We start from the raw sequence: 23,379 nt of genomic DNA, 5'->3' as shown, positions 1-23,379 counted from the left end.
TTTAATATGGACACAAGAACTGTAATCCTAGTGTGGAGTAGTATCCTAGTATCCAAAGCCTTGTGCATCTTGTTCCCATATTCCTTTATAATAATCAACATGGCTTTCTAATTATTGCTGCATATACATGTTAAATTTCTTTGTTTCTTGCAATGACTGTGAAAATGAGCAAGTGTAAGAGAGCCATAGATGAGTTCTCATTTAAAAAGGATGATTTAAAAATAAATCAGCTCCATTTTAGTTACTGTAACACACTAGATTTCAACTTTACTCTTCAGATAACATGGCCTGGTCAATGTTGGTATCAGGAATTAATCTTGGAGTTTGCCTTTGACGGCATTTAAGCTCCCAGGAAGTCTTCAAACTCTCACTAAGCAGAGTTATTTGACTGCTCTAGCACTTCCTTGAGCCCTCACTATATAGTTTGGTTACCTTGAGCAGCACAGCTGACAGCAACAATATGGATGCTCTGTCTCTGTCTCCAACTAATAGTGACCTTTGAACTCCTCAGCGATGCCTGCACTGTGCAGAGTGACTTATTTCAAATCTTGCGATAATCCCCTCCCTTATCTCCGGGCAGAATTGAATGTTGTTATTGAACAATGATCGGAACTGTCTGTTTCATAAATTTTACCAGATATTGTTCCCTGGATTGTTCAACAAAAGCATTGGATACAAATTAAAGAATTTATGAATGCTATATTCAATAAACAAAAATAGAAATTGCTGGAAAAGCTCAGCAGGTCTGGCAGCATTTGGAGAGAGAAATCAGAGTTAACATTTCTGGTCCAGTGATCCTTCCTCAGAACTGATAATAGCTAGGAAAAAGTTGTTTTTTTAATGCAGAAGATAGGGAGGGAGTAAATGATAGGTGGTAATAGAGCCAAAAGAGAGAGGACATTTGGACAGACCTCACAGTGGGTAACAATCAGCTGAGGAGAATGAACAGCTAATGAAAATAATTAGTGGCCAACAGTGGGTTGTGCGTCATAGCAGACCATGTGCTAACAAGGCCTGGTGTTTGCAGGTAAGGACATAAGAGAAGGTGCTTGCAGCCTTAAAATGTTTGAACTGGATATTGAGTCCAGAAGGCTGTAAAGTTCCCAAGCAGAAAATGAGGTGCTGTTCATCAAACCTGCACTGAGCTTCGCTGGAGCATTGCAGCAAGTCTGAGTCAGAGATATTGGAGTTGCCTCTTCAACACACCAGGGTGTTCCCTGGCCAGCATCTCTGTCTCAGGCTTGCTGCTGTGCTCTAGCAAAGCTCATGGTGACAAAAAAGATTGACAAAAATAAAACTAAGTGTAAAGTTACACCCATCAAGGAGTATATGTCAGACCTCTCTCTTAAAAAGAGTGAATGGAGGAATTTTGACAGAGTAAGCATACTCATGACGAAGGATAAAGCTAGAAATGGATGACATGGTGGCTCAGTGGTTAACACCTACTGCCTTACAACAGCAGGGACCTGGGTTCAGTTCCACCCTCCGTTTGTGTGGAGTGCGTACATTCTCGCTGGGGTTTCTTCTGGTATGCTGGTTTCCTCCAATAGTCCAAAAATGTGCACGTCAAGTGGATTAATCATGGGAATGTGATAAGGATAGATTTGGGGGGGGGGGGGAGAATGCTAGTGGGATGTTCTTTGGTCAATATGGATTTGATGGGCTGAGTGGCCTGCTTCCCAAGTTGGTTTTTATGTGGCCCGGTCAGTTGGGGTGAGTGTCACCTTTTGGGTCTCTTCTGCAGCAGTTTGTGCACAGGCTCTCTGTGTTTGTTGATGGTCTTTTTGGTTGAAAACTAGGCTTCCTTGAATTATCTGGCCAGCCTGTACCAGAAAAGTAAATTTGTCATAGTTGAATTAATGGCAGTCTTAATCTGTGTACACGGAGATGGGGGAGAGTGGATCATGTTTAGTAGCCAGTTAGTGGTGGTGAAGTTGGATGGCTAATTTTCTTCCTGTTTGTCTGACATAGTACTTTAATTATTGCAGGGGATTTTGTACACCACATTGGCTCTGCATGCTGTGGGTATGAGGTCCTTAGTCCTGGTAAGTAATTGGCATAGTTTACCAGGGTGGAAGAGAGCAACAACCAACTCCCATTCCTCGATGTCATGTTAGATTAGATGGCCAATAGAGGATTTACAATCAAAAAGTATAGAGGAAACCTACCCACACCAACCAGATCCTCAGCTACAACAGCAACCAGATGAACGTGAGGACTGCAGATATTGGAGATTTGTCAACAGACTGCTCTCACAAACAATTCAGTAAACTCACCAGAGTCCTAACGGACAATAGGCCATCTCTCCCATCAGAGAGAGACAACTGATGATGGTTTAACCTGAGGGTCGTCATGTGTCAGGTTAGGGGAGAGTCAAAGAGTCATAGAGATGTACAGCATGGAGACAGAACCTTCAGTCCAACTCGTCCATGCTGACTAGATATCCCAACCTAATCTAGTCCCATTTGTCAGCACTAGGCCCATATCCTACTAAACCCTTCTTATTGATATACACATCCAGATGTCTTTTAAATGTTGCAATTGTACCAGCCTCCACCACTTCCTCTGGCAGCTCATTTCATACATGCACCATCCTCTGCATGAAAAAATTGCCCCTTAGGTACCTTTTATATCTTTCCATTCTCACCCTAAACCTATGCTCTCTAGTTCTGGATTCCCCCACCCCAGGGAAAAGACTTTGTCTATTTACCCTATCCATGCCCCTCATGATCTTATAAACCTCTAAAAGGCCACCCCTCAGCCTTTCACGCTCCAGGGAAAACAGCCCCAGCCTGTTCAGCCTCTCCCTTTAGCTCATCATCCTCCAACCCTGGCAACACCCTTGTAAATCTTTTCTGAACCCTTTCAAGTTTCACAACATCCTTCCAATAGGAAGGAGATCAGAATTGCATGCAGTATTCCAACAGTGGCCTAACCAACATCCTGTACAGCTGCAACATGACCTCTCCACTCCTGTACTCAGTACTCTGACTGATAAAGGAAAGCATACCAAATGCCTATCCACCTGCAAGGAGCTATGAACCTGCACTCAACTCTTTTTTTTTTTTTGTTCAGCAACCTTACCATTAAGTGTATAAGTCCTGCTAAGATTTGCTTTCCTAAAATGCAGCACCTCGCATTTATCTAAATGAAACTCCATCTGTCACTCTTCAGCCAATTGGCCCATCTGATCAAGATCTGACGTTAATCAGAAATAGCCTCCTTATCTGTCCACTACACCTCTAATTTTGGTGTCACTTATAAACTTACTAACTATAGCTCTTATGCTCACATCTAAATCATTTATATAAAATGACAAAAAGTAGTGGATCCAGCACCAATCTTGTGGAATTCCACTGGACACAGTCCTCTAGCCAGAAAAACAACGCTCCACCACTATCTTCTATCATCTATCTACAACCAGTTCTGTATCCAAATGGCTCATGCTCCCTGCATTCCATGAAATCTAACCTAGTTAACCAGTCTCCATTGGGGAACCTTGTTTGAACACCTTACTGAAGTCCATATAGATCACATTTACCTCTCTGCCCTCATCAATCCTCTGTTACTTCAAAAAAAACTCAATCAAGTTCCCACGCACAAAGCTATGTTGACTATCCCTGATCAGTCCTTGCCTTTCCAAATACATGTACATCCGGTTCCTCAGGATTTCCTCGAACAATTTGCCCACCGTGGGCATCAGGCTCACTGGTCCATAGTTCCCTGGCTTGTCCTTATCAACTTGCTTAAATAATGGTATAGTGTTCGCCAACCTCCAGTCTTCTGGCATCTCACCTGTGACAATCGATGGTACAAGTATCTCAGCAAGGGGCCCAGCAATCATTTCCCTAGCTTCCCACAGAGTTCTAGGGTACACCTTATCAAGTCCTGGGGATTTATCCACCTTTATGCATTTCAAGAATCCAGCGCTTCCTCCTCTGTAATATGGACAACTTCCAAGATGTCACCATCTATTTCCCCACATTGTATATCTTCCATGTCCTTCTCCACAGTAAACACTGATGTGAAATTCTCCATCTCCCCAATCTCCTGTGACTCCACACAATGGCTGGCTTGCTGATCTTTGAGGGGTTCTATTTGCTCCCTGGTTACTCTTTTATCCTTTAATGTATTTGTAAAAACCCTTTGGATTCTCTTTGACCCTATTTGCCAAAGCTATCTCATGTCCCCTTTTTGCCCTCCTGATTTCCCTCTTAAGTATACTCCTCCTGCCTTTATACTCTAAGGATTCACTCTATCTCTCCTGTCTATGCTTCCTTCTTCTTAATCAAACACTCATTTTCTCTTGTCATCCAGCATTCCCTACACCTCCCAGCCTTTTCTTTCCTTTCATCTTAACAGGAATGCACTGTCCCTGGACTCTCATTACCTCATTCCTGAAGGCTTCCCATTTTCCAGCTATCCCTTTACCTGCCAACATCTGCACCCAATCAGCTTTTGAAAGTTCTTGTCTAATACTGTCAAAATTGGCCTTCCTACAATTCAGAAATTCAGCTTTTAGATCTGGTATATCCTTTTCCATCACTATTTTAAAACTAATAAGAATTATGGTCACTGACCCCAAAGTCCTCCCCCATTGATACCTCCGTCATCTGCCCTGCTTTATTTCCCAAGAGTAGGTCAAGTTTTGCACCTTCTCTAGTACGTACATCCACATACTGAGTCAGAAAACTGTCTTGTACACACTTAACAAATACCTCTCCATCTAAACCCTTAACACTATGGCAGTCCCAGTCTGTTTGGAAAGTTAAAATCCCCTACCATAATTACCCTATTATTCTTACAGATAACTGAAATCTCCTTACAAAGTATTTTTTCCTGCTGACGATTAGAGGGTCTATAATACAATCCCAAAAAGGTGATCATCCTTTCTTATTTCTCTGTTCCACCCAAATAATTTCCCTGGATGTATTTCTGGGATCCCTTAACAAAAACGCCACTCTCCCTCCTCTCTTGCCTCCCTTTCTCTCCTTCCTATAGCATTTGTATCCTGAAATATTAAGCTGCCAGTCCTGCCCAGTCCTGAGCCATGTTTCTGTAATTACTATGATATCCCAGTCCCATGTTCCTAACCATACCCTGAGTTCATCTGCCTTCCCTGTTAGGCCTCTTGCATCGATATAAATGCAGTTTAACTTATCAGTCTTACCTTGTTCTCTGCTTTGTTCCTGCCTGCCCTGACTGTTTGACTCACTACTTTTCTCAACTGTACAAATCTCAGATTAATCTCTTTCTGCACTATCCCCCTGGCTCTCACCCCCCTCTTCCACTCCCCACCACCTCACTAGTTTAAATCCTCCCGAGCAGCTCTAGCAATTTTTCCTGCAAGTATATTAGTCCCCTTCCAATTGAGGTGCAATCTGTCCTTGTATAGATCACTTCTACACCAGAAGAGATTCCAATGATTCAAAAATATGAATCCTTCTCCCATACACCAGCTCCTCAGCCACACATTCATCTGCTCTATCCTTCTCTTCCTGCCATCACTAGCTCATAGCACCGGGAGTAATCCAGATATTACTACTCTCAAGGACCTCCTTTTTAAATTCCTGCCTAACTGTCTAGATTCTCCCTTCAGAATCTCCACCTTTTCCATTCCTATGTCATTGGTTCCACTGTGTACAATGACCTCCTGCTAGTCCCTTTCCCCTTTCAAAACATTCTGCCCCCTTTTGAGATATCCTTGATCCTGGCACCAGGGAGGCAATGTACCATTCTGTTTTGCTGCTGGTTGCAGAAATGTCTGTCTGTGCCCCTAACTAGACAGTCCCCTAACACAATCAATCGCTTAGAACCCGGTGTGCCTCTCGCTACGTTACAGCCAGTCTTGATATCAGAAACTTAGCTGTTCGTGCTACATTCCCCTGAAAGTCTATCGCCCATTACATTTTCCAAAACATCATACTTGTTTCAAATTGGGATAGCCACAGAAGACTTCTGTACTACCTGCCTATCTCTTCTACCTTTCTTTGAGTTAACCCATCTACCTGACTGTGTATCTGTGGCTTTTCTCTCTTCCTATAACTGTCATCCATCATAGCCCCTTGCTCTTGTAAATTTCTCATTGCCTCTGTCCCTCCAAGCGATCCATTCAATCTGACACCGGATTCACAACCACTTATTGCAGATATAATCCTTAGAACCTTTTAAACTCTCCCAAAACTCCCACATCTGACAAGAAGAGCATATCAGTCTACTAAAGGCCATTTTGTTCCTTCTAATCTCCAGACCCCAGAAAATAGCACCATCTTATTGCTCTACAAAACACTGCTCCAGGCTAACTTAATACTTATGGCTTTCATTTTTAAACTTTAATCAAGAGACAGATCCTAATAAAAACATATAATCAAGAAAGATGGAGAGCCCTTCATCTTAACCCTAACTGGTACAGGAATTAAACCCATACTTTTAGTTTCGCTCTGAATTACAAACCGGTTGCCCAGCCAACTGAGTTAATCAACCAAATTACATCAGCCGCCAGGTGACCTATCTTGAGTATTGTTGATATTGGTTGAATATTAGCCTGGATGCTAGAAAGTACTCACCTGTTCTTCATTTGAAGTAACATTGTGGTCAAGTGACATTAGATATTGACCCACAGTGAGTTAAATCAGGACTGAGAGAAAATTGATCAAACTAAATTGAACAGCAGCCAGCCTCTGTCAGCTACAGAGAATAGTGGAAAATAATATCAGAGGTTCCAGAGGTTCAGGGTTAAAACTAGCCTGAGGGTTGTGTTTTGAGAAGTATAGATCAGACTTTCTGACACCTTGACTTCCAGCCAGTACCTGAGGACATAGACTTTATAGCTCCCTGAAGTAGCAACAGTGAAGGGTGTTGGCAAGATCCCATTGGATGCTTCAAACTCTGCTCATGACTAAAAGTCACAGAGCATTCCGAAAGGTCCAGGTCAAGGGTCATAAAACCACATGCCTGGAAGCCTATCTCTCTGTGAAGCAAGACTTGTGATACAAGACCATGCAACAACTCAAGATGAAGAAGCTCTGCCATGACCTGTGAGAGCCACCTTCATGGAAGAGAGCCAACCCCATGTCAAAGAGGAAGGAGATTTCAATGGCCCAGCTCAAACATATGAATCATTGCAGGTAATATCCTTTCTCAGATGATAGAGTTATATAGAAAGTAAATATTGCAGGAATTGTTAAATGTTTACATGGTGTTTTTAATAAGGACTATTTTGTTAATAAAAATGAGTTGAACCAAAAACCGAATTCTGTATCTCTCTCTGTCTGCCTCACTGACAGGAATGCTTGGCTAAAATGTTTTTAATGGATAAATTGGTTGAAGTCTCCAAAGTACAGACAATTAAAACTGAAAAAAAACCATGGATGCTGTAAACAGAAACAAAAACAGAGGTTGCTGGAAAAGCTCAGCAGATCTGGCAGCATCTGTGAAGAGAAATCAAAGTTAATATTTCAGGTCCAGTCTTATAATAAAGACCTGATTGAAAGCTGGCGACTGTCAGCACCCTCTCAACACTCAAGTGTCAGCCTTGATGATGTGTTGGGTTTATGCAGTGAGCTATAAATCTACAAACTCCGAGATAAGACTGCTATCAATTGAGTGACTTGCTGATGCCTCTGACTGAATAGCACTCCTTCAACAGGATTTGGTTCAATTGCTTTTCTGATTTATAGATCATATAACACTTTCCCAATAATTCAATGTATAGAAAAGCTTCTAAAGAAAGCAAATTATTCCAACAGAATCACATTACAAGAAGTTATCTCTAATTATCTCAAATTTGAAGGCACTCCTGCCCTAAACTTTCCTAAGTAAATTTACAATTTTATGCTTAGCAGTTAGATACCATAATTTACTTTGTGTAATAGATTAATGGTTACACGTTTATAATTAGCAGATTTCAAATTGTAATTGGCTTTTCCAGCCCTGAATTAGTACACAGATTACCTCTAAACTTTTAAGTACGGCATGAACAAAGAATACACCTAAAGAATTAATACATCTAAAGAATTATCTGTACACCTTCCTTTATAAATCAATAAATATCAAACCACGATAAATCTGGTATACAAAGGTACAAATATCTTAAATAGTACAAAAGAATAACAAAGAACAGTTTAGCATTTCTTTTATCTGTGCAGGTAAAAATATTGTGAATGATGGAAGTCTGAAATAAAACAAATTGCTGTGCAAACTCAGCAGATCTGTCAGAGAGAGAAACAGAGTTAATGAGTTTAGCATGAGTCATCTTCAGAAGACTGACTTAAGAACTGTACTTTTCTTTTTGAGGTGGCTAACGCATGATTTACTCCACAACTCTGGTTGCATGAGAGCACATTCAGGGGCACCCATAAACGCTGGGATTGGAGTCACCTCGGCTATATAAATTAGCTTACTGTCTTTTCTAGGAGAAAGTGAGGACTGCAGATGCTGGAGATCAGAGCTGAAAAATGTGTTGCTGGAAAAGCGCAGCAGGTCAGGCAGCATCTAAGGAGCAGGAGAATCGACGTTTCGGGCATAAGCCCTTCTTCAGGAATGAGGAAAGTGTGCCAAGCAGGCTAAGATAAAAGGTAGGGAGGAGGGGCTTGGGGGAGGGGCGTTGGGAATGCGATAGGTAGAAGGAGGTTAAGGTGAGGGTGATAGGCCGGAGAGGGCGTGGGGGCGGTGAGGTCGGGAAGAAGATTGCAGATCAAGAAGGCGGTGCTGAGTCCGAGGGTTGGGACTGAGATAAGGTGGGGGGAGGGGAAATGAGGAAGCTGGAGAAATCTGCATTCATCCCTTGTGGTTAGAGGGTTCCTAGGCGGAAGATGAGGCGTTCTTCCTCCAGACGTCGTGTTGCCATGGTTTGGTGATGGAGGAGGCCAAGGACCTGCATGTCCTTAGCAGAGTGGGAGGGGGAGTTAAAATGTTCAGCCACGGTTGGGTTGGTTGGTGCGGGTGTCCCAGAGGTGTTCTCTGAAACGTTCCGCAAGTAGGCGGCCCGTGTCCCCAATGTAGAGGAAGCCACATCGGGTGCAGCGGACGCAGTAAATGATGTGTGTGGAGGTGCAGGTGAATTTGTGACGGATGTGGAAGGATCCCTTGGGGCCTTGGAGGGAAGTGAGGGGAGATGTGTGAGCACAAGTTTTGCACTACTTGCGGTTGCAGAGGAAGGTGCCGAGAATGGAGGTTGGGTTGGTGGGGGGTGTGGACCTGACGAGGGAGTTGCGGAGGGAGTGGTCTTTTCGGAACGCTGATAGGGGAGGGAAATATATCCTTGGTGGTGGTCTGTGTGGAGGTGGCGGAAATGACGAAGGATGATACGATGTATTTGGAGGTTAGTGGGGTGGTAGGTGAGGGCCGGTGGGGTTCTGTCCTGGAGATTGGAGGGGTGGGGTTCAAAGGCGGACAAGCAGGAGGTGGAGGAGATGTGGTGGAGAGCATCATCAACCATGTCTGAAGGGAAATTGCGGGCTTTGAAGAAGGAGGCCATCTGGGTTGTTCGGTATTGGAATTGGTCCTCCTGGGAGCAGATGCGGTGGAGGCGAAGGAATTGGTAATATGGGATGGCGTTTTTGCAGGGGCTAGGGTGGGAGGAGGTGTAACCTAGGTAGCTGTGGGAGTCAGTTTATAGTGAATGTCCGTGTTGAGTCGTTCGCCTAAGATAGAAATGGAGAGGTCTAGGAAGAGGAGGGAGAAGTCTGAGACGGTCCAGGTAAATTTGAGGTCGCGGTGGAAGGTGTTAGTAAAATGGATGGACTGTTCAACCTCCTCGTGGGAGCACGAGGTAGCGCCGATACAGTCATCGATGTAGCGGTTCCCAATGCCCCTCCCCCAAGTCCCTCCTCCCTTTTATCTTAGCCTGCTTGGCATACCTTCCTCATTCCTGAAGAAGGGCTTAGGTCCAAAACGTCGATTCTCCTGCTCCTTGATGCTGCATGACCTTCTGCTCTTTTCCAGCAACACATTTTACTGTCTTTTCTGAAAGACATGGAGGAACCAGTTATTTGAGGACATTAGAACATGAGCAAAAACAGTCCATTCAAACCCTCTCTTGAATAAGATACGTAAGATCAGGGCTAATTTTTAACATCACTTCCAATCTCATAATCCCTTGATTACCTTCATAACCAAAAGGTCGATCTTTAAACTTGAATCTCCATCACCAAGCATCCATAGCCTTTGGCCATTTAAAATATACTGTTTTCCTGTTTCTCCTCTGAATGCTGATAATGTCTAATTTTCCCCATGACATTGATCCCACCAAGGTCTGGCTCACTCGCACAACTGTTTTTATCTCTTTTGTAACTCTCTTGCATGCTGTTTGAGTTGTTTTACCACCTTGTTTCATAGTGGCAATAAACTTGAGTAGATTACACTCAGCTCCTTCATTCACATCATTAATGTAAATGGCGAATATTCAAGTCCAGTCACTGATTCAAACCACATTGTAATGAATGCAAAGTATTAGGTGTGCTGCAAAAATACTTATAGAACAAACTGATGGTATAACCATAGATAGCAGGTCTTGTTGAATTGGGTCCTGATTGGAGACCTTGAAGTAGGCTGTTATTTGCCTGATTGGATGAAAATTCAGTAAACTTCCCCAAAGCAAGAAGCTCAGCTCTTTGCAGTTTCTAATTAACAGCTAACATTTTATTACCTCCATAAAATGTCCTCCTCCCCTAAAACATTTGTGTAATGTCTCTGCCACTTCCATATTTTTCATCATAATTTCTTTGTCTCTACCTTTAAGGGACCCTTATTTAAATTTGCAAATCTCTTTATATTTTATGCATCAATAAAAACTTTTACTTTCTTTCATATTTCTTTATACAGTTTGTTTATTTTTAAAATTTCATTGGCTATGTAATTTGTCCCATAAGACTGTAAGGAATAGAAGTAGAATTAGGCCATTTGGCCCATAGATTCTGCTCTGTCATTCAATCATGACTGCAGTGCTTCTCAGCCCTATTCTCCTGCCATCTCTCTTAATCTTTGATCCCTTTCCTAATCAAGAAGCTATCTACATCTCTCTTAAATTGTGTGACTTGGCCTACACAGCCCTCTGCGGGTGGCGGTGAGTTGCACAGACTCACCACCTTCTGCTTAAAGAAATTCCTCCTCATTCCATTCTATGTCCTCAGGTCCTGGTCTCTCCTACTAATGGGAATATCTTCTTCACATCCAGTGCATTCCAGGTTTCTGCAGTCTGTGAATTAGCAGACTTAATGAATTCATTTTTCCAACTTGCCCAGATTAGAAGTCATGCCTTTAGGGTTCTCAGTCAGTGTCAGAATTGTTGGACTGATCTGCTTTATGTCTGCAAAGACAGGCTTGACATTGTATGCTGGTTGGATATTCACAGGAACAAATCTGTATATGATAAGATAAGACTTGACTATATTGTAGAATGATGAGATTTGTATAAATCAGGATGCTGTAACAGAGTGGCACTTCAGCGCCAGGGTTAGCACTGCTGCCTCACAACACCAAGGACCTGGGTTTGATGCCACCCTTGTGTAACTAGATTACTTACAGCATGGAAACAGGCCCTTCAGCCCAACATGTCCACACCGATCCCCCGAAGCCCAGCCACGCAGGCCCCTTCACCTACCACTACGGGCAATTTAGCATGGCCAATCGCTTCTCGGCCTTTTGGCTAAGATCAAGTGTCTGTTCTAATCAGGACAGGGGTCGAGTTGCGAGTCATCAGAGCTAGTGGAGATCATCGCTGGATCGTGATTGGACGTTGGAGGATCGTTTGGTTGTGCTGACCTGCTATTGGTGGATCTTCATGCTGGCTTCGGCCTAACGCCAATTCAGGGACCAGCCAACCTCAGAGCTATGGCCTCAACAGCTGCCCGCAGCCCTGGGCAGGGGGTTCGAAACACCGTCCGGATGACTGTGAAGAAAGAGGATCGTACGCCGCTTGACCGCATGCTGTTTATCAAGAAAGTGCTGCTGGGATGCTGTGGGTTCGCTGCAGCGGATGTGTACTGCCTGCAGGATTTCCCTGGGGCAGGCTACTTTGATGTGACCTTCAGGAGTGTGAAGCAGTGCGAACAGTTCCTGAAGGTCTTCAAGGAGAAGGAAGGGGAGCCGTTGTTTTCCATCTTGTCGGCAACCCCATTGTGTGTGCTTCCTGCACAGTGAAATCGGGTTGTTACAATCCATATGTACAACCCCTATGTTCCAGCGGCTGATGTCCTGACCTTCCTGGGAAAGTACGTCCAAGTTGAGGGAGAAGCCACCGATGTGATCGACCCCTTTGGGATCTGGACCAGTAAGCGGCAGGTCAGGGTGACTCTGAGGGTCGATGGCAATGGGAACATTCTTCACCCACCCTTGAGCTTCACAATTGGAGGGAACAGAGGCTACTTGACATATGCAGGGCAGCCGAAAGTGTGCCGAACCTGCGGGAAGTCGGGACACGTGATGGCGGACTGCAAGGGGACCATCTGCAGGAGCTGCAAACAGGAAGGTCACCTGACTAAGGACTGTCAGGAAACAAAGAGCTGCAACCTGTGCGGAGAGGCGAGCCACATGTACAAGACCTGCCCAAGACGTGGGGGGGCCCACTTAAGCACAGATGGCTGGAGGTGGCAATGCAAGCCGTGAACCCCCAAAGACCAGTAATGTGCACCCAGACAGCAGAGAAATGGAGTCTGGTGGCACCCAGAAAGAAGAACAGGCTGGGGGCAGACAGCGGAGAGACACAGCAGCTGATCCTAGCTCTAGCTGGGCAGATGGAAGCAATGGAGGAGAAGGTAATCGAGCAGGCAGAGGAGTGGATACCTGTTAAAAACAGGAAGAGAAAATCCGGCCAGGCCCCCAAAGCCTCCCAGCAAAGGGGGAAAAGACAGCTGCACGAGGGAGGGACGGACAGCTCTTCGGATGGTGAAGACGTGCGCAAAGAATGTCATCACCACCAGAAGAAGAGACAGAGTGCCGTAGATAAAGAGGATGGCATTTCCTCCCAACCAGGAAACAACAGACCCCCTGAAGTCCACCCTCCACCCAGTGAGAACCAGGGGGTACCCACTGCCCCACAACTACAGACAACTGAGAGCTGCGATCCTCTGACAGTCCCATTGTCAGACACAGAACTGGATGGTGCGGACCCATGCCTTGGCTCAACGACACCGGAGCGGGTAAATGACCCCAGTGATGAGCTGGATAGCTACCTCAGCCCAGCGAAGGTCCAGCAGTTCGTGCACACCATGGGGATGCAGACAGCTACCCCAGAGACAGGACAGTCAAATGGACAACGGTAACCCCATAAACTGGGATTAAAAAAGGTTCATTTGCTATAGTATAACAGGGCACCCACTCAGTAGGTGGGTTCTGCTGAAACCACAGCTAAATAACAAGAGACTGGATGGTTAATAAAGGGAACTGTAAATAGGATAACTGTAAATTCGAGTAATTCAATCTGTTCTTTGTAATGTTTAAGACATGCAATGTATATATCTATGAACAACATGAAGGGATAGCCCTTAGACACTACACTAGAGAGTATATTTGGTAACCTACTTTGTACAGATATAAATAAAGGAGGTTACAGTACATAACAAAATAGAATGCCCTACTCAGATGTAAAGAGCAAGCTGCTTTAGGGGCTGTGTGTGTGTGTCAATACCCATGGCCTGAGATATTCAAACTGATATCCAAGTGATAGATTAGATTACTTACTTAGTGTGGAAACAGGCCCTTCGGCCCAACAAGTCCACACTGATCCTCTGAAGAGCAACCCACCCAGACCCATTCCTCTACATTTACCCCTTCACCTAACATTACGGGCAATTTAGCATGGCCAATTCACCTAACCTACACTTTTTTTGCATTGTGGGAGGAAACTGGAGCACCCGGAGGAAACCTACGTGGGGAGAATGTGCTAACTCCACACAGATAGTAGCCTGAGGCGGGAATTGAACCCAGGTCTCTGGCGCTGTGAGACAGCAGTGCTAACCACTGTGCCACCTGTTAGGGAGTGCAGGCAGTGGGATTGTCTTAAAGCACAAGATAAAGCAGAATTTTTAAAAAGTCTCTAAAGCTAGGATCTGAAGTTAAAATACAGTCCAAGGAACACAGGAGTAAAGGAAAGATTCTGATAGGACCTCTGAGGTGTTTGATTACAGGGCTACAGAGTGGGAAGATACTGATGGACAGTGAAAAACAAAATCCTTTGACATACACTGAAGAATGGCCAGAAGATGACAATATTCTGGACAGGAAAAACCGAGCCCAAACCATCTAACAGTCGCAAGGAAAACTGAAGTACTCAGTCAGGTATGATCATTTGAAGAGATGGCATTTCTGTTGCTAACCTTGATCATTTAATTATGTGGAAGATCCACAATGAGGCCAAAGTGGTAACTCTGGCAACGACAATGGCATTTCAAACTCCTCCTCATTCTATATGCTGTAGGTCCGATATCTGATAATGTTCTTGTAAGGCAAAGCAAAAAAAAATCCCATGTAATCTGTGTTAGTGTGGAAGATTTTTTTTTGTTGTTTTGGAGGGAGTGAGAGAATGAGTGAGTTGGGAAAGACTTTGCAGGCAATAGTGGGGAGTGGTAGAGCACAAGTCTTGCTGGGAAATAGGTGCACTGGCAGTGATGGAGTGAGTGCAAGAAAGAAAATGGTAGCACTTGCCCTGACAGAGCACAGAAAGTCATTGACCTTCTTACTGCACTGCCAGCTACTCCTCTGCACCCTGGAGATGCACCGACCCGGATGGCAGACACTGACCTGACTGCCATGATCTGGTGGCATAGCTTCCTCTGCTAGTCCTCTAGAAAGAGGACACCCATCCTCTGCAGCACCCCTTCCACCAGGACCTCCAAATCCTACTCTGAGAATCAGGGAACCATCTCTCCATTCTCTTACACCTTCAAAATGACTATCCACGACTCTAAATGGAAGTGTTACGGCACGACAGCGAATCCTTCTGTTAATTAAACTAAACACCCAGAAAAGCTCACCTCTCCTCATAATCTGTTAAAATGAGTGATTAGGAACTCCCAAATTCCACTATTTAAAGAAAACCATATCAATTTATTACTTAACTCTAAAAGTGAACATTAACCAACAACTATTCACAACTCTAAGCATCCCCTTCTTTTAGCTGCTTATCTCCCTCCAACTCTATAACAATATACTGTTCCAATAAAATCTTTATTAAAATTACATCAACATAATTCAAAACCACACAGCAGCTGTCATCTCCAGTGTCTGTCATCTTCCGACTGAACATCTCCCTAGGTCGTCGTCTTTCTTTTTACTGTGAAGATGTTTCATTTGAAAAGGTACCTTTTTTGATAGTGTGTTTCAAGTGGCAGTTGCTCAGTCTGACCTTTAAACTGCCTGCCTTTTTTATGTCCCTAACATCAGATCGTCTCATTGAGTTACTGTTTTGTCAAATCGAACCAAAGTTGACTGGGTTTTAGTATCCTAGGGCATAATTTAAACTGGTTAAATTTGAATTGTTGTCAAAATGGCAACCAACTCCGGTATCTCTTTCACAGTCAAATGTTACATGTTTTCAATTTTTCAGTACACTCTGGGACTGCTAGTTTGTCATATGACAGGTGCTCTCAACACAATAATATTCACTCTCTCTTAAAGGTACAGTACATGCATTTAGCCCATAACACCACCTCCCTTGAGGAAAAAATGAGCCATTGTAATGAAAAGATGGCTTTTTTTTCTTAATCACATTACAATGACATACATAAGACATTAATCTAAGTTGATTAATTTCTGCATGCATATATATATTATTCAATCTTATCTTTGCTGTGTCCATTAAATCCGCAATAATGCATCGGCTATCACCGTTCTTACGACCTGCCACATGTACAATTTTTGTAAATTAAAAGTCTGTAACATAAGACTCCAATGACATGTCTCCTATTGTTGTCTTTAAATTGTTCCAACAATGTAAGAGGATTGTGATCCATGTACACAACTCTCTCCGACACATTGTTTATCACAAACATTAAAGTGTTGCAAGGCCAGTACCAAACTCAATTCCTTTTCTATGGTAGAATACTGTCTCTGGTGGGTGTTGAATTTCTTTGAAAAGTAGTCAACTGGCCATTCAATTCCATCATCATCATCCTGTAGCAGTACAGCTCCAATTCCTATATTGCTAGCATTGATTGCAATTTTGAAGGGTTTCAAAAGATTTGGTGTAGCTAAAACTGGTGCAATACTGCTTTTAAATTCTCAAATGCTTCCTGGCATTTTTGCGTTCTTCTTCAGCAAATCTGTTAGTGGTGCCACTATGCTATTGAAGTTTGGAACAAACTTTTGGTAGAATCCGCTTAGTCCCAAAAATCAAAGCACCTCTTTCTTTTGAGGTTGGTCATGGAAATTCCTTGATGGCTTTCATCTTGGGACTCCTTGGGGTCAACCTTCCATGATCGATATTATATCCCAAGAATTTCACCTGTGCCTTCGCGAATTCTGTTTTCTTTAAGTTTATTACCAGTTTTGCTTCTCTTAATCATACAAAGAGCTCTGCCAATTAAAGTATGTGATCTTTCTATGACTTGCTAAAGATCACTACATCATCCAGGTAGACTGTACAATTTGTTAATCCAGCCACAACTTTGTTTATGACGTTGGAATGTGGCTGGTGCATTCTTCTTTCCAAAAAGGCATCACTTTAATTTGGGGTTACAAACACAGAAACTCCTTTCACTTTCTATAACCACGCAGTAAGTCCAACTTTCTCTATACAGTCCTCCAATTTTGGTACTGGGTCTGAGTCCCCAATTTTGTTAGGGTGTTGACCTTCCAATACTCAACACAAAATTGTTGAGTCCTGTCATGTTTGGGAACTAATATGATCGGCAAACTCCACTCACTCTGACTCAGTTCGATGATATCTTCGTTGAACAATGCATTCATTTCCTTTTGGACCTGTGAGGCTTTGAAATGTTTATATCTTTAGGGGTGTTGTTTTAATGGAACAGTATTCTCCTTTTCTACCTCATGCACAATAGTATTAGTGCTTCCCATCTTATTCCTGCACATGTCCTCCTACTGCTGCAACAAACCTTTCAATTGGGTTCTTCACTCCGACAGACAGTTCACTAACCTATCTCACTCCTCAAGGACTTGCTCACTGTTTAACCTATTTTGCCCGAAATGTCGATTCTCCTGTTCCTTGGATGCTGCCTGACCTGCTGCTCTTTTCCAGCAACACATTTTCAGCTACCACAGATGTTAGGCTTACTAGTCTATAGTTCCCAGGTTTTTCTTGATGTGGAGGTGCTGTTGTTATCTCACAATACCAGGTTATAGTCCAACAGGTTTATTTGGATGCAGTAGTTTTTGGAGCGCTGCTCCTTCATCAGATGATTGTGGAGCAGGTTTTTCTTTGCAGCCCTTCTTGAGTAATAGCACAACACTTGCTACCCTTCAATCTTCTGGGACCTTGCTTGTGGCTAAGGATGATGCAAAAATATCAGCCCAGGTCCCCTCAATTTCTTAGGAGACAATTAGGCCTGCAGATGCTGGAGATCAGAGCTGGGAGTGTGTTGCTGGAAAAGCAGAGATCAGGCAGCAGGAAGCAGGAAAATCGACATTTTAGGCCAGAGGCCGCCTTCAGGAATGAGATTGGGAGCCTCTGGGGTGGAGAGATAAGTGGGAGGGGATGGAGCTGGGGAGAAGGTAGCTGAGAGTGCAATAGGTGGATGGAGGTGGGGGTAAAAGTGATTGGTCGGAGAGGAGGGTGGAGCGGATGGGTGGGAAGGAAGATTGACACGTGGGACAGGTCATGAGGATGGTGTTTCCCTCAATTTCTTCTCTAGCTTCTGCAGCGTTCTTGGGTCTTGGTCAGGACCAGGAGACTTATCCACCTTCATACATTTTAATGTAACTTGTTTGCTAACTTGGTGAAAAGGCAGGAAAGTGGGGAAGATATAAACTTTGGCGTTTGCCTTGTCCAAATGGAAGACACCCCTCCAATGTTATCTGCCCCCTTTATGCCCCCTTCTTGGGGTCAAAGTCCTGCACCAAACCCTCATCACCTTCTCTCATGTGGACTAATGCATCCTGTCACATGATCCTGGGACTTCCTTGTCTCGAGTCCGTGACACTACTTACTGGAAATGCTTGTGGTCTCAACATTGTCCACGATTGATCCATGTCTCGGACCATGACTGTAAGAGTTTCTGGCCAATCGGATTGGTTGGAAGCTCTGGGGGACAAGACTAGTCTTCAATGGGGCAATAGAGATTTGACCTGCGATATCATATCAATGGAGTGGGGGAGGGGATGGGATGTCTTGTAGCATACTGGTAGAGTTGCTACTTTTTGACCAGGAGGCCCTGGGTCAAGTCTCACCTACTTCAGAGTGTACATAATATGTATGAATGGTTTAATTAAAGACATCTATAATATCACAGGAGGAGGAGAGGATTTTTAAAGTTATTTTGGTTTTTGATCAACTTTTCCTACAGGCTAATGAGCTGCTATGTTGTCCTATGACATGATAAGACTGCAATGTATTATTAACGCTTTTATACTCTGACAAGACCTTGAAAGGGATTACACTGACAACTGATTAGGATCGCCACTGCTGGTCCCAAAACGAAAGTGAATGCTTTAGATATTAACTGTTAGCATGCATGTCATCTAACGGAAAGAGAATTGCAGGGCAATTCAAAGCACTGGGAAAGAAAAGGAACTTGAAACGACCAGCAGAATTAGGAACAATGTCATAAGCCTCTGCCTGACTGATTTTTATTGTAGGATAGCCTCCAGCCGTTATAAAGCTAGTTTTGAAATTAAGCTTCTGTGATTTTTCATATCAATGTTGTCATGATCTCAGCTAATATTAGTAGTAGACAAGTCACATCCCAGATTGAAGCCTGGTTTGATAGACCCTGATTTTCTCTTTCTCTTGCGAAAGTCAGTTACTGAAGATATTGACAAGGGACTGCTAGTGTACTTTTAGCACAGAATAAAACATTGATTAAACAGGAAAAATGTTAACTATACTGCACTAGACAAAAGTTGGAATGATTTAATTATAGATATCAGAAAAGGCTTCCAATTTAGATTTTTCCTTTTATCCTAACAAACATCAAAATCTCAGGGATGAGACTATCACAATAGCTCTTTGCTCAGGCCCACACTGGTATAGTTGCAATCAGTTTCTTTTTACTAATTTTTCTTTTGCTGTTACTAAGTTTGCTTTCTTTTTTAATCTGCTTTCTCTCCACAAGGAGCTCCACAAAAACAAACTACTAACTAAACTTTTATAATAGCTTTAGCTTCAGAGCAAACACAAGTTCCATAAGTTTCTGTTCAGCAGTCCTTCGCTCTCTGACACTCAAACTGACCAAATTTCTTGATTGATCTGGACCACTGGACCCCAGTAACTAAAAACAGCAAAGTTTGCATTTCCCCACTTTGTGGTGAACAGTTCGGTGCATTAAACAAGTTTTTAAAACCTCATTAAAATACATGTAAAGAAAACAGACCTCTAGAAACCTTTGACCAACCAACAAAAAAATTCACATTTAATTAAATCCCATTTTCTCAAGACAGAAATATAAATTCAATTAATGTTGTTCTTAGCAATATTCATTGACTTTTTGCATCTGTTTAAGATGGAGAAATTTTTACATCATATTACATGATTAGCATCACTACGAGAAGCATGAAGAAAATAAATGAATATTCTCACTTAACATTTGTTCTGCTGGATTTTTTTGGAGAGATTGCTTGCAATTACGCACTACCTTTCATAACCTCAACATGTCTAGCCCAAAACTCTTCATTGATGACTTTTCAAATTACTTCATCAGCTATGTTCCAATTTCAGAAAGTGTGATGTAGGAAAAGCACAGCCAGTCAGGCAGCACCTGGGGAGCTGGAGAGTTGATGTTTTGACCATAAGTTCTTCATCAGGAATTGCATTCATGATGAAGAGCTTATGCTTGAAACATCGGCTCTCCTGCTCCTCGGACGCTGCCTGACCGGCTGCGCTTTTAGAGCGCTACATGTTTTCACTCTGGTCTCCAGCATCTGCATTCCATACTTTTCTCCCAATGTTTCAATTTCCCCCATAATGGGCTTTGCTTGTAACCAATCAGTTGGGTATTTTTACTGATAAGGCCATCAGACATAGGATGGTGGGTATTAGTTAAAATAAAAGCAAAAGTAAGTTGTGATTTGCAAAACGAGAGTCAATTTGCACACAGCAAGCTCCCTCAAATTGAAATTTCATAGTCTTCAGTTAATTTATTCTCGTGATGTTCATTTGGGGATAAATACTGCTTGGGAAGAACTTCCTATACTCTTGTTGAACAGTGCCATGAATGCTACAGTACAGTAAATACAGTACTAGTAAGCCCCATCAGTGCTTTTATGAAAAAGAATTCCATTCTGAGGAAAGACGTAGATAGCTAATGCCCTTGTAGCCTATTGCAAAAAGATTTCACATCCATTGATTATCAAGCTCCCAAGTTTGAAGGGCACTAGAATTGGAGAAGTATCATTACCATCTCTATTCAACATCTGTTAAATCTTGTCTTTCCACTGGGAACATGTGCTTGTTGAATGTACTTTCATCTAGTTTAAAATGTAATGCAAGATGGAATTTAAATTTTCTTTTAGCTAATTTATAACTGTGCAGGTCAAGGTCTCGAAGTCCAAAAATATTTTTGCTATTATTAGTGAGTCTATTTACATTAACTGCCTGCCCATGGCTGTCTCCTTGTGATAGCCAAATGTGATGGTCAGGAATTTTAAAAAGATCTTGTGTTTAAAAAAAAGTTATTTTGGTGAGTTGTTTTTTTGTAGTTCTGGGCTCCCTTTCTTCTTACAAATTTGATAAATGGTGTGTTACATGGATGCTTAAACTGCATTGCCACCTTAGTAGAAGGTTACCCTACTGTCACAGCTTCCCAAAATTGGGGTTAGGAACTGAAGTGGGCTCATCAGCTGAAATCTTGCGTCATTGATGTCTAAGGCAGCAATTAGTTAAAAATTGGGAAGCAATGCCCTAGACCCCTGAGCTCTGATCTCACGACAGGAGACTACTGAGCAGGTGACAGGCATAGACCCCAGGATATGTCGAGAGATGCGTAGTCAGCCTGTATTTGTACAGCTTCTACTGACCAGTTCCCAGGTAGGTAAATGGAGTATTGATAGTGATTGGCCATGAGCTGATTAAGTAGTTGAGCATGCTGGAAAAGCTGAATGGCCTCCTCGAGCATCTATGGACTGAACTCTGCTAGTTCTGGGATGTCAGGAAAGGAGACTGGGTGAGCAATTAAATCGGTGGCGAGGAGTTTTCGATCAGGTTCCTAAAGTGATGCGAATTTTACCAACAGTGTAACTGGGTGTGTGTGTGGTGGGGGGGGGGGGGGGGAGGAGGTTGTCCTCTCTACAATTACATAATAAAAGCTAATTAATCTACTTTGCAGCTGCCTTCGCTCCAAATGGGGAGTTCATTGGTTAAATGGAACTGGCTATCTGGTGGAGAAGGCCTAACAGGCCAAAGATTGAGTAGTGGGCAAGGAAGGCGTTCTCTGAAGGGGTTTCCATTCAGACCCTTGTACCTGTGTGCTTTTCAATAAAGCAATTCTTGGCTTATCTGGACCAGTTCCAAAGTCTCCTGCAGATCATAATAGCAACCACCAGTGCTGCTGTTGAGTGACCAGGACTTAACCACTCCCGTGGCTGGACCAACAGTGTGGAACGTCCAAACCTGGCATTCAAGCCGTCAATCAAGAAGCCGCCTCTTGTACATTTGTCAAAGATGTCCCAGTGTCGGCAAGTGCAGCCTCACATTACACCCTCTGAGCTAAGAAAACACAGCCCTGTGTTTCTGAAAGGCTTCTTGGCTGCAGTTTGACATAAGGCACACTGTGTGTACACCCCTGACTAAACTATCCCAATTTCTCAACTGATCTTTTAAGCTTCATTGTGACAAGAAAACCTGCTTTGCTATACAAATTGATGACTTAGGAAAGATGAAGTTCTAAAACTATGTTTGTATTTATTGGTTAATTTGCATAAATATTTAGAGGAAGAAGAATGCTACCCAATTATGGCTAATTATGCTTCATCATGCAGAGTGCAATTGAAAACCACGCTTCAGTGGTTTTGTATTAAAAAGGTCAAATGTTAGTCACAAGAACAATTTTTCATCTCATTTTCACAAACACTGATGACAGCAATTCACATGGTATGAAAGCCAACACTGATGAAAACTTACTGCCGACATCAGAAGTGTTTGTGTCCAACTATAGAGATTTGGAGGGTTAATCTTAGACAGTCTGATCCTAAGATGACTATAATGGAAATATGTTAATAAGATCAAGGGTGAAAGTCATTAAAATACAACTTCAAATTTCACAAACCCATGGGATAAAACATGATAGTCTGTCATTTTAAGAAAACAAAGGATTCGAATCCTATCTCTCAAACCCTCAGGTCATTGATGTGAAAATGGAATAGGCCGTTCAGCTCCTCAAGGTTGCTCTATCATTCAATATGATTGTGGCTGATGTGGTAGAAACCCCAGCATCGAGGCACTGACCACCCCTTGATGGGCTGGGCATGACGGGGACACAACTCCCCAAGCAGGTGCTCTACTCCTAGCTCCGAAACAGCAGGCAGGCCCAGGAGACAGAGGAAACACTTTGGTGATACCCTCAAGGCCTCACTGCAGAAGTACAGCATTTCCACAGATGCCTGAGAGTCAGTGGCTGAAGGCCGTTGAAAGTGGAGGAGAAGCATCTCAGAAAAAGCAGAAGCCAGGCAAAAACAGTGTAAGGAGCGTGTTGTCATACCAATGTCCTACCCACCCCTTCCCAAGACAACCATTTGCCCCAAGTGTAACAGGGTCTGCAGAAGCTACAGTGGCTGTACAGCCACCTATGGGTTCACGCTGATAGTGGAAGAGAGCCATCCTCATTTGTGAGGAACCGCCAATGATGAAACCATCTGCACTGCACCACACTTACTCACTCGAGGATGACCTTTTCAATCCTTCTATTGCCCAACTTCTAAAGCAGCATCCCATGTGGAGCAACCTTCCTGAGCATGGGGAGGCACACTGGCTCAGTGGTTAGCACTGCTGCTTCACAGTGCCAGGGAGCCAGGTTTGATTCCAGCCTTGGGAAGCTGTCTGTGTAGAGTTTGCACATTCTCCCTGTGTCTGCGAGGGTTTCCTCCTGGTGCTCCAGTTTCCTTCCACAGTCCAAAGGTGTGCAGGTTAGGTGAATTGGCCATGGGAAATATAGAGTTTGGAGGGGCGGGGGGTGGTGGGGGTGTTGGTGTGGACTTGATGGGCCGAATGACCTGCTTCCACATGATCACAATTCTATGATCTACCAGCCGACATCCTGTGAGTGAAGGAAT

General features: G+C 43.2%; 1 long non-coding RNA gene across 1 annotated transcript in view; it reads left to right on the top strand.

The window, feature by feature from the left end:
* Window positions 1–22,126, top strand: part of LOC122556261 — a 70,688-nt gene extending 48,562 nt beyond the window's left edge. The window contains exon 4 of the long non-coding RNA XR_006313485.1: window positions 21,438–22,126. This is a non-coding gene — a long non-coding RNA (uncharacterized LOC122556261). The remainder of the gene's footprint in view (window positions 1–21,437) is intronic.
* The last annotated feature ends 1,253 nt before the right edge of the window (window positions 22,127–23,379 follow it).

The sequence above is a fragment of the Chiloscyllium plagiosum genome, chromosome 13, assembly GCF_004010195.1.
Source record: "Chiloscyllium plagiosum isolate BGI_BamShark_2017 chromosome 13, ASM401019v2, whole genome shotgun sequence".
Classification (NCBI taxonomy): Eukaryota; Metazoa; Chordata; class Chondrichthyes; order Orectolobiformes; family Hemiscylliidae; genus Chiloscyllium; species Chiloscyllium plagiosum.
The sequence above is the reverse complement of the archived record's forward strand: the minus strand, read 5'-3'. Positions and strand labels throughout refer to the sequence as shown.